Here is a 13,168-nt window from a genome sequence, read left to right on the forward strand (position 1 = left end):
CCTAAGCTAAGGAGGCCGGGCGGCTGGCGCCCCCTGCGGCTGCGGTCGTTGTCGGGCCGTTGACAGAAGATCAAAGAGCAGGGCCCCCGCCCGGGACTGGCAGGAAGGCAGGCGGGCAGGCAAGAGAGAGGGGGAGCAGAGTCCCGCGGCAGGCCTCTGGCTGCAGGGAGGCCGGCAGCTGCGCGGGTCCCGGGCTCCAGAGGAGTCGGCCTGCGCCACTGTGCGCCAGCGGAACGCCCGCGCGTCGGTCCGCGCCTTTGTGGGCATCGCTTCTCGGCCTTTTGGCTAAGATCAAGTGTAGTATCTGTTCTTATCAGTTTAATATCTGATACGTCCCCCATCGGGGGACCACATATTAAACGGATTTTTGGAACAGGGAGCTGGATCAGGAGCTTGCTCCGTCCTCTCCACGCATCGGCCCGGTATTGCAGCGCCTCCGGGAGCGGTGCACCACCTTCTCTCAGCGGTGAAAAGACAGACGTAGGTAGCTAGCGAGCGAGCGAGCGAGCGAAGTGGACTGGAGCTCCTTCTTCTCGGGTCTCGTCCCTCGTCCCCCATCTGTGTGTCTCTGTGTTCTGTCTCTCTCTCTCGCCCTCTCGGTTCCCGTGCTCCCTCTGTGCGCTTTCCCGCGTCTCGACTCTCTGGGCAAGCAGGCCGGCCCCCTTTTCGGCTCCCGTGCTTTTCCCTCCAAAAAACTTAGGTTTTTCAGCCTTTTCCCAGGGAGGCAGGCGTGGCTTGCTTGCTTGCTTGCTTGCTTGCTTGCTTGCTTGCGTGCGTGTCCGTCCCCGTCCCTGCAGGCGGGCCCCTTTCGACAGCTGGGCGTTTTCCCTCCAAAAAACTTAGTATATCCACCTTTTCTTTCTTTTTTTTCGGCAGGCAGGCAGGCAGGCGTGTGTGCGCGCGCGTCCCCGTCCCTCCCTCCCTCCCGAGAGAGAGCTGCCCCTTGCCTCTGCCCGCAGGTGCTGGCGCTCGGCTTTGGCTTGCAGCCGGTTGGGCGCAGCTGCTGCCGGTGGGAGGGGCCTAAGCTAAGGAGGCCGGGCGGCTGGCGCCCCCTGCGGCTGCGGTCGTTGTCGGGCCGTTGACAGAAGATCAAAGAGCAGGGCCCCCGCCCGGGACTGGCAGGAAGGCAGGCGGGCAGGCAAGAGAGAGGGGGAGCAGAGTCCCGCGGCAGGCCTCTGGCTGCAGGGAGGCCGGCAGCTGCGCGGGTCCCGGGCTCCAGAGGAGTCGGCCTGCGCCACTGTGCGCCAGCGGAACGCCCGCGCGTCGGTCCGCGCCTTTGTGGGCATCGCTTCTCGGCCTTTTGGCTAAGATCAAGTGTAGTATCTGTTCTTATCAGTTTAATATCTGATACGTCCCCCATCGGGGGACCACATATTAAACGGATTTTTGGAACAGGGAGCTGGATCAGGAGCTTGCTCCGTCCTCTCCACGCATCGGCCCGGTATTGCAGCGCCTCCGGGAGCGGTGCACCACCTTCTCTCAGCGGTGAAAAGACAGACGTAGGTAGCTAGCGAGCGAGCGAGCGAGCGAAGTGGACTGGAGCTCCTTCTTCTCGGGTCTCGTCCCTCGTCCCCCATCTGTGTGTCTCTGTGTTCTGTCTCTCTCTCTCGCCCTCTCGGTTCCCGTGCTCCCTCTGTGCGCTTTCCCGCGTCTCGACTCTCTGGGCAAGCAGGCCGGCCCCCTTTTCGGCTCCCGTGCGTTTTCCCTCCAAAAAACTTAGGTTTTTCAGCCTTTTCCCAGGGAGGCAGGCGTGGCTTGCTTGCTTGCTTGCTTGCTTGCTTGCTTGCTTGCTTGCTTGCTTGCGTGCGTGTCCGTCCCCGTCCCTGCAGGCGGGCCCCTTTCGACAGCTGGGCGTTTTCCCTCCAAAAAACTTAGTATATCCACCTTTTCTTTCTTTTTTTTCGGCAGGCAGGCAGGCAGGCGTGTGTGCGCGCGCGTCCCCGTCCCTCCCTCCCTCCCGAGAGAGAGCTGCCCCTTGCCTCTGCCCGCAGGTGCTGGCGCTCGGCTTTGGCTTGCAGCCGGTTGGGCGCAGCTGCTGCCGGTGGGAGGGGCCTAAGCTAAGGAGGCCGGGCGGCTGGCGCCCCCTGCGGCTGCGGTCGTTGTCGGGCCGTTGACAGAAGATCAAAGAGCAGGGCCCCCGCCCGGGACTGGCAGGAAGGCAGGCGGGCAGGCAAGAGAGAGGGGGAGCAGAGTCCCGCGGCAGGCCTCTGGCTGCAGGGAGGCCGGCAGCTGCGCGGGTCCCGGGCTCCAGAGGAGTCGGCCTGCGCCACTGTGCGCCAGCGGAACGCCCGCGCGTCGGTCCGCGCCTTTGTGGGCATCGCTTCTCGGCCTTTTGGCTAAGATCAAGTGTAGTATCTGTTCTTATCAGTTTAATATCTGATACGTCCCCCATCGGGGGACCACATATTAAACGGATTTTTGGAACAGGGAGCTGGATCAGGAGCTTGCTCCGTCCTCTCCACGCATCGGCCCGGTATTGCAGCGCCTCCGGGAGCGGTGCACCACCTTCTCTCAGCGGTGAAAAGACAGACGTAGGTAGCTAGCGAGCGAGCGAGCGAGCGAAGTGGACTGGAGCTCCTTCTTCTCGGGTCTCGTCCCTCGTCCCCCATCTGTGTGTCTCTGTGTTCTGTCTCTCTCTCTCGCCCTCTCGGTTCCCGTGCTCCCTCTGTGCGCTTTCCCGCGTCTCGACTCTCTGGGCAAGCAGGCCGGCCCCCTTTTCGGCTCCCGTGCGTTTTCCCTCCAAAAAACTTAGGTTTTTCAGCCTTTTCCCAGGGAGGCAGGCGTGGCTTGCTTGCTTGCTTGCTTGCTTGCTTGCTTGCTTGCTTGCTTGCTTGCGTGCGTGTCCGTCCCCGTCCCTGCAGGCGGGCCCCTTTCGACAGCTGGGCGTTTTCCCTCCAAAAAACTTAGTATATCCACCTTTTCTTTCTTTTTTTTCGGCAGGCAGGCAGGCAGGCGTGTGTGCGCGCGCGTCCCCGTCCCTCCCTCCCTCCCGAGAGAGAGCTGCCCCTTGCCTCTGCCCGCAGGTGCTGGCGCTCGGCTTTGGCTTGCAGCCGGTTGGGCGCAGCTGCTGCCGGTGGGAGGGGCCTAAGCTAAGGAGGCCGGGCGGCTGGCGCCCCCTGCGGCTGCGGTCGTTGTCGGGCCGTTGACAGAAGATCAAAGAGCAGGGCCCCCGCCCGGGACTGGCAGGAAGGCAGGCGGGCAGGCAAGAGAGAGGGGGAGCAGAGTCCCGCGGCAGGCCTCTGGCTGCAGGGAGGCCGGCAGCTGCGCGGGTCCCGGGCTCCAGAGGAGTCGGCCTGCGCCACTGTGCGCCAGCGGAACGCCCGCGCGTCGGTCCGCGCCTTTGTGGGCATCGCTTCTCGGCCTTTTGGCTAAGATCAAGTGTAGTATCTGTTCTTATCAGTTTAATATCTGATACGTCCCCCATCGGGGGACCACATATTAAACGGATTTTTGGAACAGGGAGCTGGATCAGGAGCTTGCTCCGTCCTCTCCACGCATCGGCCCGGTATTGCAGCGCCTCCGGGAGCGGTGCACCACCTTCTCTCAGCGGTGAAAAGACAGACGTAGGTAGCTAGCGAGCGAGCGAGCGAGCGAAGTGGACTGGAGCTCCTTCTTCTCGGGTCTCGTCCCTCGTCCCCCATCTGTGTGTCTCTGTGTTCTGTCTCTCTCTCTCGCCCTCTCGGTTCCCGTGCTCCCTCTGTGCGCTTTCCCGCGTCTCGACTCTCTGGGCAAGCAGGCCGGCCCCCTTTTCGGCTCCCGTGCGTTTTCCCTCCAAAAAACTTAGGTTTTTCAGCCTTTTCCCAGGGAGGCAGGCGTGGCTTGCTTGCTTGCTTGCTTGCTTGCTTGCTTGCTTGCTTGCTTGCTTGCGTGCGTGTCCGTCCCCGTCCCTGCAGGCGGGCCCCTTTCGACAGCTGGGCGTTTTCCCTCCAAAAAACTTAGTATATCCACCTTTTCTTTCTTTTTTTTCGGCAGGCAGGCAGGCAGGCGTGTGTGCGCGCGCGTCCCCGTCCCTCCCTCCCTCCCGAGAGAGAGCTGCCCCTTGCCTCTGCCCGCAGGTGCTGGCGCTCGGCTTTGGCTTGCAGCCGGTTGGGCGCAGCTGCTGCCGGTGGGAGGGGCCTAAGCTAAGGAGGCCGGGCGGCTGGCGCCCCCTGCGGCTGCGGTCGTTGTCGGGCCGTTGACAGAAGATCAAAGAGCAGGGCCCCCGCCCGGGACTGGCAGGAAGGCAGGCGGGCAGGCAAGAGAGAGGGGGAGCAGAGTCCCGCGGCAGGCCTCTGGCTGCAGGGAGGCCGGCAGCTGCGCGGGTCCCGGGCTCCAGAGGAGTCGGCCTGCGCCACTGTGCGCCAGCGGAACGCCCGCGCGTCGGTCCGCGCCTTTGTGGGCATCGCTTCTCGGCCTTTTGGCTAAGATCAAGTGTAGTATCTGTTCTTATCAGTTTAATATCTGATACGTCCCCCATCGGGGGACCACATATTAAACGGATTTTTGGAACAGGGAGCTGGATCAGGAGCTTGCTCCGTCCTCTCCACGCATCGGCCCGGTATTGCAGCGCCTCCGGGAGCGGTGCACCACCTTCTCTCAGCGGTGAAAAGACAGACGTAGGTAGCTAGCGAGCGAGCGAGCGAGCGAAGTGGACTGGAGCTCCTTCTTCTCGGGTCTCGTCCCTCGTCCCCCATCTGTGTGTCTCTGTGTTCTGTCTCTCTCTCTCGCCCTCTCGGTTCCCGTGCTCCCTCTGTGCGCTTTCCCGCGTCTCGACTCTCTGGGCAAGCAGGCCGGCCCCCTTTTCGGCTCCCGTGCGTTTTCCCTCCAAAAAACTTAGGTTTTTCAGCCTTTTCCCAGGGAGGCAGGCGTGGCTTGCTTGCTTGCTTGCTTGCTTGCTTGCTTGCTTGCTTGCTTGCTTGCGTGCGTGTCCGTCCCCGTCCCTGCAGGCGGGCCCCTTTCGACAGCTGGGCGTTTTCCCTCCAAAAAACTTAGTATATCCACCTTTTCTTTCTTTTTTTTCGGCAGGCAGGCAGGCAGGCGTGTGTGCGCGCGCGTCCCCGTCCCTCCCTCCCTCCCGAGAGAGAGCTGCCCCTTGCCTCTGCCCGCAGGTGCTGGCGCTCGGCTTTGGCTTGCAGCCGGTTGGGCGCAGCTGCTGCCGGTGGGAGGGGCCTAAGCTAAGGAGGCCGGGCGGCTGGCGCCCCCTGCGGCTGCGGTCGTTGTCGGGCCGTTGACAGAAGATCAAAGAGCAGGGCCCCCGCCCGGGACTGGCAGGAAGGCAGGCGGGCAGGCAAGAGAGAGGGGGAGCAGAGTCCCGCGGCAGGCCTCTGGCTGCAGGGAGGCCGGCAGCTGCGCGGGTCCCGGGCTCCAGAGGAGTCGGCCTGCGCCACTGTGCGCCAGCGGAACGCCCGCGCGTCGGTCCGCGCCTTTGTGGGCATCGCTTCTCGGCCTTTTGGCTAAGATCAAGTGTAGTATCTGTTCTTATCAGTTTAATATCTGATACGTCCCCCATCGGGGGACCACATATTAAACGGATTTTTGGAACAGGGAGCTGGATCAGGAGCTTGCTCCGTCCTCTCCACGCATCGGCCCGGTATTGCAGCGCCTCCGGGAGCGGTGCACCACCTTCTCTCAGCGGTGAAAAGACAGACGTAGGTAGCTAGCGAGCGAGCGAGCGAGCGAAGTGGACTGGAGCTCCTTCTTCTCGGGTCTCGTCCCTCGTCCCCCATCTGTGTGTCTCTGTGTTCTGTCTCTCTCTCTCGCCCTCTCGGTTCCCGTGCTCCCTCTGTGCGCTTTCCCGCGTCTCGACTCTCTGGGCAAGCAGGCCGGCCCCCTTTTCGGCTCCCGTGCGTTTTCCCTCCAAAAAACTTAGGTTTTTCAGCCTTTTCCCAGGGAGGCAGGCGTGGCTTGCTTGCTTGCTTGCTTGCTTGCTTGCTTGCTTGCTTGCTTGCTTGCGTGCGTGTCCGTCCCCGTCCCCTGCAGGCGGGCCCCTTTCGACAGCTGGGCGTTTTCCCTCCAAAAAACTTAGTATATCCACCTTTTCTTTCTTTTTTTTCGGCAGGCAGGCAGGCAGGCGTGTGTGCGCGCGCGTCCCCGTCCCTCCCTCCCTCCCGAGAGAGAGCTGCCCCTTGCCTCTGCCCGCAGGTGCTGGCGCTCGGCTTTGGCTTGCAGCCGGTTGGGCGCAGCTGCTGCCGGTGGGAGGGGCCTAAGCTAAGGAGGCCGGGCGGCTGGCGCCCCCTGCGGCTGCGGTCGTTGTCGGGCCGTTGACAGAAGATCAAAGAGCAGGGCCCCCGCCCGGGACTGGCAGGAAGGCAGGCGGGCAGGCAAGAGAGAGGGGGAGCAGAGTCCCGCGGCAGGCCTCTGGCTGCAGGGAGGCCGGCAGCTGCGCGGGTCCCGGGCTCCAGAGGAGTCGGCCTGCGCCACTGTGCGCCAGCGGAACGCCCGCGCGTCGGTCCGCGCCTTTGTGGGCATCGCTTCTCGGCCTTTTGGCTAAGATCAAGTGTAGTATCTGTTCTTAAGATCAAGTGTAGTATCTGTTCTTATCAGTTTAATATCTGATACGTCCCCCATCGGGGGACCACATATTAAACGGATTTTTGGAACAGGGAGCTGGATCAGGAGCTTGCTCCGTCCTCTCCACGCATCGGCCCGGTATTGCAGCGCCTCCGGGAGCGGTGCACCACCTTCTCTCAGCGGTGAAAAGACAGACGTAGGTAGCTAGCGAGCGAGCGAGCGAGCGAAGTGGACTGGAGCTCCTTCTTCTCGGGTCTCGTCCCTCGTCCCCCATCTGTGTGTCTCTGTGTTCTGTCTCTCTCTCTCGCCCTCTCGGTTCCCGTGCTCCCTCTGTGCGCTTTCCCGCGTCTCGACTCTCTGGGCAAGCAGGCCGGCCCCCTTTTCGGCTCCCGTGCGTTTTCCCTCCAAAAAACTTAGGTTTTTCAGCCTTTTCCCAGGGAGGCAGGCGTGGCTTGCTTGCTTGCTTGCTTGCTTGCTTGCTTGCTTGCTTGCTTGCTTGCGTGCGTGTCCGTCCCCGTCCCTGCAGGCGGGCCCCTTTCGACAGCTGGGCGTTTTCCCTCCAAAAAACTTAGTATATCCACCTTTTCTTTCTTTTTTTTCGGCAGGCAGGCAGGCAGGCGTGTGTGCGCGCGCGTCCCCGTCCCTCCCTCCCTCCCGAGAGAGAGCTGCCCCTTGCCTCTGCCCGCAGGTGCTGGCGCTCGGCTTTGGCTTGCAGCCGGTTGGGCGCAGCTGCTGCCGGTGGGAGGGGCCTAAGCTAAGGAGGCCGGGCGGCTGGCGCCCCCTGCGGCTGCGGTCGTTGTCGGGCCGTTGACAGAAGATCAAAGAGCAGGGCCCCCGCCCGGGACTGGCAGGAAGGCAGGCGGGCAGGCAAGAGAGAGGGGGAGCAGAGTCCCGCGGCAGGCCTCTGGCTGCAGGGAGGCCGGCAGCTGCGCGGGTCCCGGGCTCCAGAGGAGTCGGCCTGCGCCACTGTGCGCCAGCGGAACGCCCGCGCGTCGGTCCGCGCCTTTGTGGGCATCGCTTCTCGGCCTTTTGGCTAAGATCAAGTGTAGTATCTGTTCTTATCAGTTTAATATCTGATACGTCCCCCATCGGGGGACCACATATTAAACGGATTTTTGGAACAGGGAGCTGGATCAGGAGCTTGCTCCGTCCTCTCCACGCATCGGCCCGGTATTGCAGCGCCTCCGGGAGCGGTGCACCACCTTCTCTCAGCGGTGAAAAGACAGACGTAGGTAGCTAGCGAGCGAGCGAGCGAGCGAAGTGGACTGGAGCTCCTTCTTCTCGGGTCTCGTCCCTCGTCCCCCATCTGTGTGTCTCTGTGTTCTGTCTCTCTCTCTCGCCCTCTCGGTTCCCGTGCTCCCTCTGTGCGCTTTCCCGCGTCTCGACTCTCTGGGCAAGCAGGCCGGCCCCCTTTTCGGCTCCCGTGCGTTTTCCCTCCAAAAAACTTAGGTTTTTCAGCCTTTTCCCAGGGAGGCAGGCGTGGCTTGCTTGCTTGCTTGCTTGCTTGCTTGCTTGCTTGCTTGCTTGCTTGCGTGCGTGTCCGTCCCCGTCCCTGCAGGCGGGCCCCTTTCGACAGCTGGGCGTTTTCCCTCCAAAAAACTTAGTATATCCACCTTTTCTTTCTTTTTTTTCGGCAGGCAGGCAGGCAGGCGTGTGTGCGCGCGCGTCCCCGTCCCTCCCTCCCTCCCGAGAGAGAGCTGCCCCTTGCCTCTGCCCGCAGGTGCTGGCGCTCGGCTTTGGCTTGCAGCCGGTTGGGCGCAGCTGCTGCCGGTGGGAGGGGCCTAAGCTAAGGAGGCCGGGCGGCTGGCGCCCCCTGCGGCTGCGGTCGTTGTCGGGCCGTTGACAGAAGATCAAAGAGCAGGGCCCCCGCCCGGGACTGGCAGGAAGGCAGGCGGGCAGGCAAGAGAGAGGGGGAGCAGAGTCCCGCGGCAGGCCTCTGGCTGCAGGGAGGCCGGCAGCTGCGCGGGTCCCGGGCTCCAGAGGAGTCGGCCTGCGCCACTGTGCGCCAGCGGAACGCCCGCGCGTCGGTCCGCGCCTTTGTGGGCATCGCTTCTCGGCCTTTTGGCTAAGATCAAGTGTAGTATCTGTTCTTATCAGTTTAATATCTGATACGTCCCCCATCGGGGGACCACATATTAAACGGATTTTTGGAACAGGGAGCTGGATCAGGAGCTTGCTCCGTCCTCTCCACGCATCGGCCCGGTATTGCAGCGCCTCCGGGAGCGGTGCACCACCTTCTCTCAGCGGTGAAAAGACAGACGTAGGTAGCTAGCGAGCGAGCGAGCGAGCGAAGTGGACTGGAGCTCCTTCTTCTCGGGTCTCGTCCCTCGTCCCCCATCTGTGTGTCTCTGTGTTCTGTCTCTCTCTCTCGCCCTCTCGGTTCCCGTGCTCCCTCTGTGCGCTTTCCCGCGTCTCGACTCTCTGGGCAAGCAGGCCGGCCCCCTTTTCGGCTCCCGTGCGTTTTCCCTCCAAAAAACTTAGGTTTTTCAGCCTTTTCCCAGGGAGGCAGGCGTGGCTTGCTTGCTTGCTTGCTTGCTTGCTTGCTTGCTTGCTTGCTTGCTTGCGTGCGTGTCCGTCCCCGTCCCTGCAGGCGGGCCCCTTTCGACAGCTGGGCGTTTTCCCTCCAAAAAACTTAGTATATCCACCTTTTCTTTCTTTTTTTTCGGCAGGCAGGCAGGCAGGCGTGTGTGCGCGCGCGTCCCCGTCCCTCCCTCCCTCCCGAGAGAGAGCTGCCCCTTGCCTCTGCCCGCAGGTGCTGGCGCTCGGCTTTGGCTTGCAGCCGGTTGGGCGCAGCTGCTGCCGGTGGGAGGGGCCTAAGCTAAGGAGGCCGGGCGGCTGGCGCCCCCTGCGGCTGCGGTCGTTGTCGGGCCGTTGACAGAAGATCAAAGAGCAGGGCCCCCGCCCGGGACTGGCAGGAAGGCAGGCGGGCAGGCAAGAGAGAGGGGGAGCAGAGTCCCGCGGCAGGCCTCTGGCTGCAGGGAGGCCGGCAGCTGCGCGGGTCCCGGGCTCCAGAGGAGTCGGCCTGCGCCACTGTGCGCCAGCGGAACGCCCGCGCGTCGGTCCGCGCCTTTGTGGGCATCGCTTCTCGGCCTTTTGGCTAAGATCAAGTGTAGTATCTGTTCTTATCAGTTTAATATCTGATACGTCCCCCATCGGGGGACCACATATTAAACGGATTTTTGGAACAGGGAGCTGGATCAGGAGCTTGCTCCGTCCTCTCCACGCATCGGCCCGGTATTGCAGCGCCTCCGGGAGCGGTGCACCACCTTCTCTCAGCGGTGAAAAGACAGACGTAGGTAGCTAGCGAGCGAGCGAGCGAGCGAAGTGGACTGGAGCTCCTTCTTCTCGGGTCTCGTCCCTCGTCCCCCATCTGTGTGTCTCTGTGTTCTGTCTCTCTCTCTCGCCCTCTCGGTTCCCGTGCTCCCTCTGTGCGCTTTCCCGCGTCTCGACTCTCTGGGCAAGCAGGCCGGCCCCCTTTTCGGCTCCCGTGCGTTTTCCCTCCAAAAAACTTAGGTTTTTCAGCCTTTTCCCAGGGAGGCAGGCGTGGCTTGCTTGCTTGCTTGCTTGCTTGCTTGCTTGCTTGCTTGCTTGCTTGCGTGCGTGTCCGTCCCCGTCCCTGCAGGCGGGCCCCTTTCGACAGCTGGGCGTTTTCCCTCCAAAAAACTTAGTATATCCACCTTTTCTTTCTTTTTTTTCGGCAGGCAGGCAGGCAGGCGTGTGTGCGCGCGCGTCCCCGTCCCTCCCTCCCTCCCGAGAGAGAGCTGCCCCTTGCCTCTGCCCGCAGGTGCTGGCGCTCGGCTTTGGCTTGCAGCCGGTTGGGCGCAGCTGCTGCCGGTGGGAGGGGCCTAAGCTAAGGAGGCCGGGCGGCTGGCGCCCCCTGCGGCTGCGGTCGTTGTCGGGCCGTTGACAGAAGATCAAAGAGCAGGGCCCCCGCCCGGGACTGGCAGGAAGGCAGGCGGGCAGGCAAGAGAGAGGGGGAGCAGAGTCCCGCGGCAGGCCTCTGGCTGCAGGGAGGCCGGCAGCTGCGCGGGTCCCGGGCTCCAGAGGAGTCGGCCTGCGCCACTGTGCGCCAGCGGAACGCCCGCGCGTCGGTCCGCGCCTTTGTGGGCATCCTCGGCCTTTTGGCTAAGATCAAGTGTAGTATCTGTTCTTATCAGTTTAATATCTGATACGTCCCCCATCGGGGGACCACATATTAAACGGATTTTTGGAACAGGGAGCTGGATCAGGAGCTTGCTCCGTCCTCTCCACGCATCGGCCCGGTATTGCAGCGCCTCCGGGAGCGGTGCACCACCTTCTCTCAGCGGTGAAAAGACAGACGTAGGTAGCTAGCGAGCGAGCGAGCGAGCGAAGTGGACTGGAGCTCCTTCTTCTCGGGTCTCGTCCCTCGTCCCCCATCTGTGTGTCTCTGTGTTCTGTCTCTCTCTCTCGCCCTCTCGGTTCCCGTGCTCCCTCTGTGCGCTTTCCCGCGTCTCGACTCTCTGGGCAAGCAGGCCGGCCCCCTTTTCGGCTCCCGTGCGTTTTCCCTCCAAAAAACTTAGGTTTTTCAGCCTTTTCCCAGGGAGGCAGGCGTGGCTTGCTTGCTTGCTTGCTTGCTTGCTTGCTTGCTTGCTTGCGTGCGTGTCCGTCCCCGTCCCTGCAGGCGGGCCCCTTTCGACAGCTGGGCGTTTTCCCTCCAAAAAACTTAGTATATCCACCTTTTCTTTCTTTTTTTTCGGCAGGCAGGCAGGCAGGCGTGTGTGCGCGCGCGTCCCCGTCCCTCCCTCCCTCCCGAGAGAGAGCTGCCCCTTGCCTCTGCCCGCAGGTGCTGGCGCTCGGCTTTGGCTTGCAGCCGGTTGGGCGCAGCTGCTGCCGGTGGGAGGGGCCTAAGCTAAGGAGGCCGGGCGGCTGGCGCCCCCTGCGGCTGCGGTCGTTGTCGGGCCGTTGACAGAAGATCAAAGAGCAGGGCCCCCGCCCGGGACTGGCAGGAAGGCAGGCGGGCAGGCAAGAGAGAGGGGGAGCAGAGTCCCGCGGCAGGCCTCTGGCTGCAGGGAGGCCGGCAGCTGCGCGGGTCCCGGGCTCCAGAGGAGTCGGCCTGCGCCACTGTGCGCCAGCGGAACGCCCGCGCGTCGGTCCGCGCCTTTGTGGGCATCGCTTCTCGGCCTTTTGGCTAAGATCAAGTGTAGTATCTGTTCTTATCAGTTTAATATCTGATACGTCCCCCATCGGGGGACCACATATTAAACGGATTTTTGGAACAGGGAGCTGGATCAGGAGCTTGCTCCGTCCTCTCCACGCATCGGCCCGGTATTGCAGCGCCTCCGGGAGCGGTGCACCACCTTCTCTCAGCGGTGAAAAGACAGACGTAGGTAGCTAGCGAGCGAGCGAGCGAGCGAAGTGGACTGGAGCTCCTTCTTCTCGGGTCTCGTCCCTCGTCCCCCATCTGTGTGTCTCTGTGTTCTGTCTCTCTCTCTCGCCCTCTCGGTTCCCGTGCTCCCTCTGTGCGCTTTCCCGCGTCTCGACTCTCTGGGCAAGCAGGCCGGCCCCCTTTTCGGCTCCCGTGCGTTTTCCCTCCAAAAAACTTAGGTTTTTCAGCCTTTTCCCAGGGAGGCAGGCGTGGCTTGCTTGCTTGCTTGCTTGCTTGCTTGCTTGCTTGCGTGCGTGTCCGTCCCCGTCCCTGCAGGCGGGCCCCTTTCGACAGCTGGGCGTTTTCCCTCCAAAAAACTTAGTATATCCACCTTTTCTTTCTTTTTTTTCGGCAGGCAGGCAGGCAGGCGTGTGTGCGCGCGCGTCCCCGTCCCTCCCTCCCTCCCGAGAGAGAGCTGCCCCTTGCCTCTGCCCGCAGGTGCTGGCGCTCGGCTTTGGCTTGCAGCCGGTTGGGCGCAGCTGCTGCCGGTGGGAGGGGCCTAAGCTAAGGAGGCCGGGCGGCTGGCGCCCCCTGCGGCTGCGGTCGTTGTCGGGCCGTTGACAGAAGATCAAAGAGCAGGGCCCCCGCCCGGGACTGGCAGGAAGGCAGGCGGGCAGGCAAGAGAGAGGGGGAGCAGAGTCCCGCGGCAGGCCTCTGGCTGCAGGGAGGCCGGCAGCTGCGCGGGTCCCGGGCTCCAGAGGAGTCGGCCTGCGCCACTGTGCGCCAGCGGAACGCCCGCGCGTCGGTCCGCGCCTTTGTGGGCATCGCTTCTCGGCCTTTTGGCTAAGATCAAGTGTAGTATCTGTTCTTATCAGTTTAATATCTGATACGTCCCCCATCGGGGGACCACATATTAAACGGATTTTTGGAACAGGGAGCTGGATCAGGAGCTTGCTCCGTCCTCTCCACGCATCGGCCCGGTATTGCAGCGCCTCCGGGAGCGGTGCACCACCTTCTCTCAGCGGTGAAAAGACAGACGTAGGTAGCTAGCGAGCGAGCGAGCGAGCGAAGTGGACTGGAGCTCCTTCTTCTCGGGTCTCGTCCCTCGTCCCCCATCTGTGTGTCTCTGTGTTCTGTCTCTCTCTCTCGCCCTCTCGGTTCCCGTGCTCCCTCTGTGCGCTTTCCCGCGTCTCGACTCTCTGGGCAAGCAGGCCGGCCCCCTTTTCGGCTCCCGTGCGTTTTCCCTCCAAAAAACTTAGGTTTTTCAGCCTTTTCCCAGGGAGGCAGGCGTGGCTTGCTTGCTTGCTTGCTTGCTTGCTTGCTTGCTTGCTTGCTTGCGTGCGTGTCCGTCCC

General features: G+C 62.9%; 12 non-coding genes and 1 pseudogene across 12 annotated transcripts; all 13 read left to right on the forward strand.

The window, feature by feature from the left end:
• The first annotated feature begins 265 nt into the window (after window positions 1–265).
• On the forward strand, window positions 266–456 carry LOC148636379 (U2 spliceosomal RNA). Its single transcript, XR_015932312.1, has one exon. It is a non-coding gene; the product is annotated as a U2 spliceosomal RNA (small nuclear RNA).
• An 828-nt stretch (window positions 457–1,284) lies between these two features.
• Window positions 1,285–1,475, forward strand: LOC148636380 (U2 spliceosomal RNA). The gene has a single exon (XR_015932314.1). It is a non-coding gene; the product is annotated as a U2 spliceosomal RNA (small nuclear RNA).
• An 841-nt stretch (window positions 1,476–2,316) lies between these two features.
• On the forward strand, window positions 2,317–2,507 carry LOC148636381 (U2 spliceosomal RNA). The gene has a single exon (XR_015932315.1). It is a non-coding gene; the product is annotated as a U2 spliceosomal RNA (small nuclear RNA).
• Window positions 2,508–3,348: 841 nt separating this feature from the next.
• LOC148636382 (U2 spliceosomal RNA) lies at window positions 3,349–3,539 on the forward strand. Its single transcript, XR_015932316.1, has one exon. It is a non-coding gene; the product is annotated as a U2 spliceosomal RNA (small nuclear RNA).
• Window positions 3,540–4,380: 841 nt separating this feature from the next.
• On the forward strand, window positions 4,381–4,571 carry LOC148636383 (U2 spliceosomal RNA). The gene has a single exon (XR_015932317.1). It is a non-coding gene; the product is annotated as a U2 spliceosomal RNA (small nuclear RNA).
• An 841-nt stretch (window positions 4,572–5,412) lies between these two features.
• Window positions 5,413–5,603, forward strand: LOC148636384 (U2 spliceosomal RNA). The gene has a single exon (XR_015932318.1). It is a non-coding gene; the product is annotated as a U2 spliceosomal RNA (small nuclear RNA).
• An 842-nt stretch (window positions 5,604–6,445) lies between these two features.
• Window positions 6,446–6,661, forward strand: LOC148636385 (U2 spliceosomal RNA; annotated as a pseudogene).
• Window positions 6,662–7,502: 841 nt separating this feature from the next.
• On the forward strand, window positions 7,503–7,693 carry LOC148636386 (U2 spliceosomal RNA). The gene has a single exon (XR_015932319.1). It is a non-coding gene; the product is annotated as a U2 spliceosomal RNA (small nuclear RNA).
• An 841-nt stretch (window positions 7,694–8,534) lies between these two features.
• LOC148636387 (U2 spliceosomal RNA) lies at window positions 8,535–8,725 on the forward strand. The gene has a single exon (XR_015932320.1). It is a non-coding gene; the product is annotated as a U2 spliceosomal RNA (small nuclear RNA).
• Window positions 8,726–9,566: 841 nt separating this feature from the next.
• On the forward strand, window positions 9,567–9,757 carry LOC148636388 (U2 spliceosomal RNA). The gene has a single exon (XR_015932321.1). It is a non-coding gene; the product is annotated as a U2 spliceosomal RNA (small nuclear RNA).
• An 841-nt stretch (window positions 9,758–10,598) lies between these two features.
• Window positions 10,599–10,785, forward strand: LOC148636389 (U2 spliceosomal RNA). Its single transcript, XR_015932292.1, has one exon. It is a non-coding gene; the product is annotated as a U2 spliceosomal RNA (small nuclear RNA).
• An 833-nt stretch (window positions 10,786–11,618) lies between these two features.
• LOC148636390 (U2 spliceosomal RNA) lies at window positions 11,619–11,809 on the forward strand. Its single transcript, XR_015932322.1, has one exon. It is a non-coding gene; the product is annotated as a U2 spliceosomal RNA (small nuclear RNA).
• An 829-nt stretch (window positions 11,810–12,638) lies between these two features.
• Window positions 12,639–12,829, forward strand: LOC148636391 (U2 spliceosomal RNA). Its single transcript, XR_015932323.1, has one exon. It is a non-coding gene; the product is annotated as a U2 spliceosomal RNA (small nuclear RNA).
• Window positions 12,830–13,168: the final 339 nt, after the last annotated feature.

The sequence above is a fragment of the Lepisosteus platostomus genome, unplaced genomic scaffold, assembly GCF_059453375.1.
Source record: "Lepisosteus platostomus isolate fLepPlt1 unplaced genomic scaffold, fLepPlt1.hap1 Scaffold_175_H1, whole genome shotgun sequence".
NCBI classification, from domain to species: domain Eukaryota; kingdom Metazoa; phylum Chordata; class Actinopteri; order Semionotiformes; family Lepisosteidae; genus Lepisosteus; species Lepisosteus platostomus.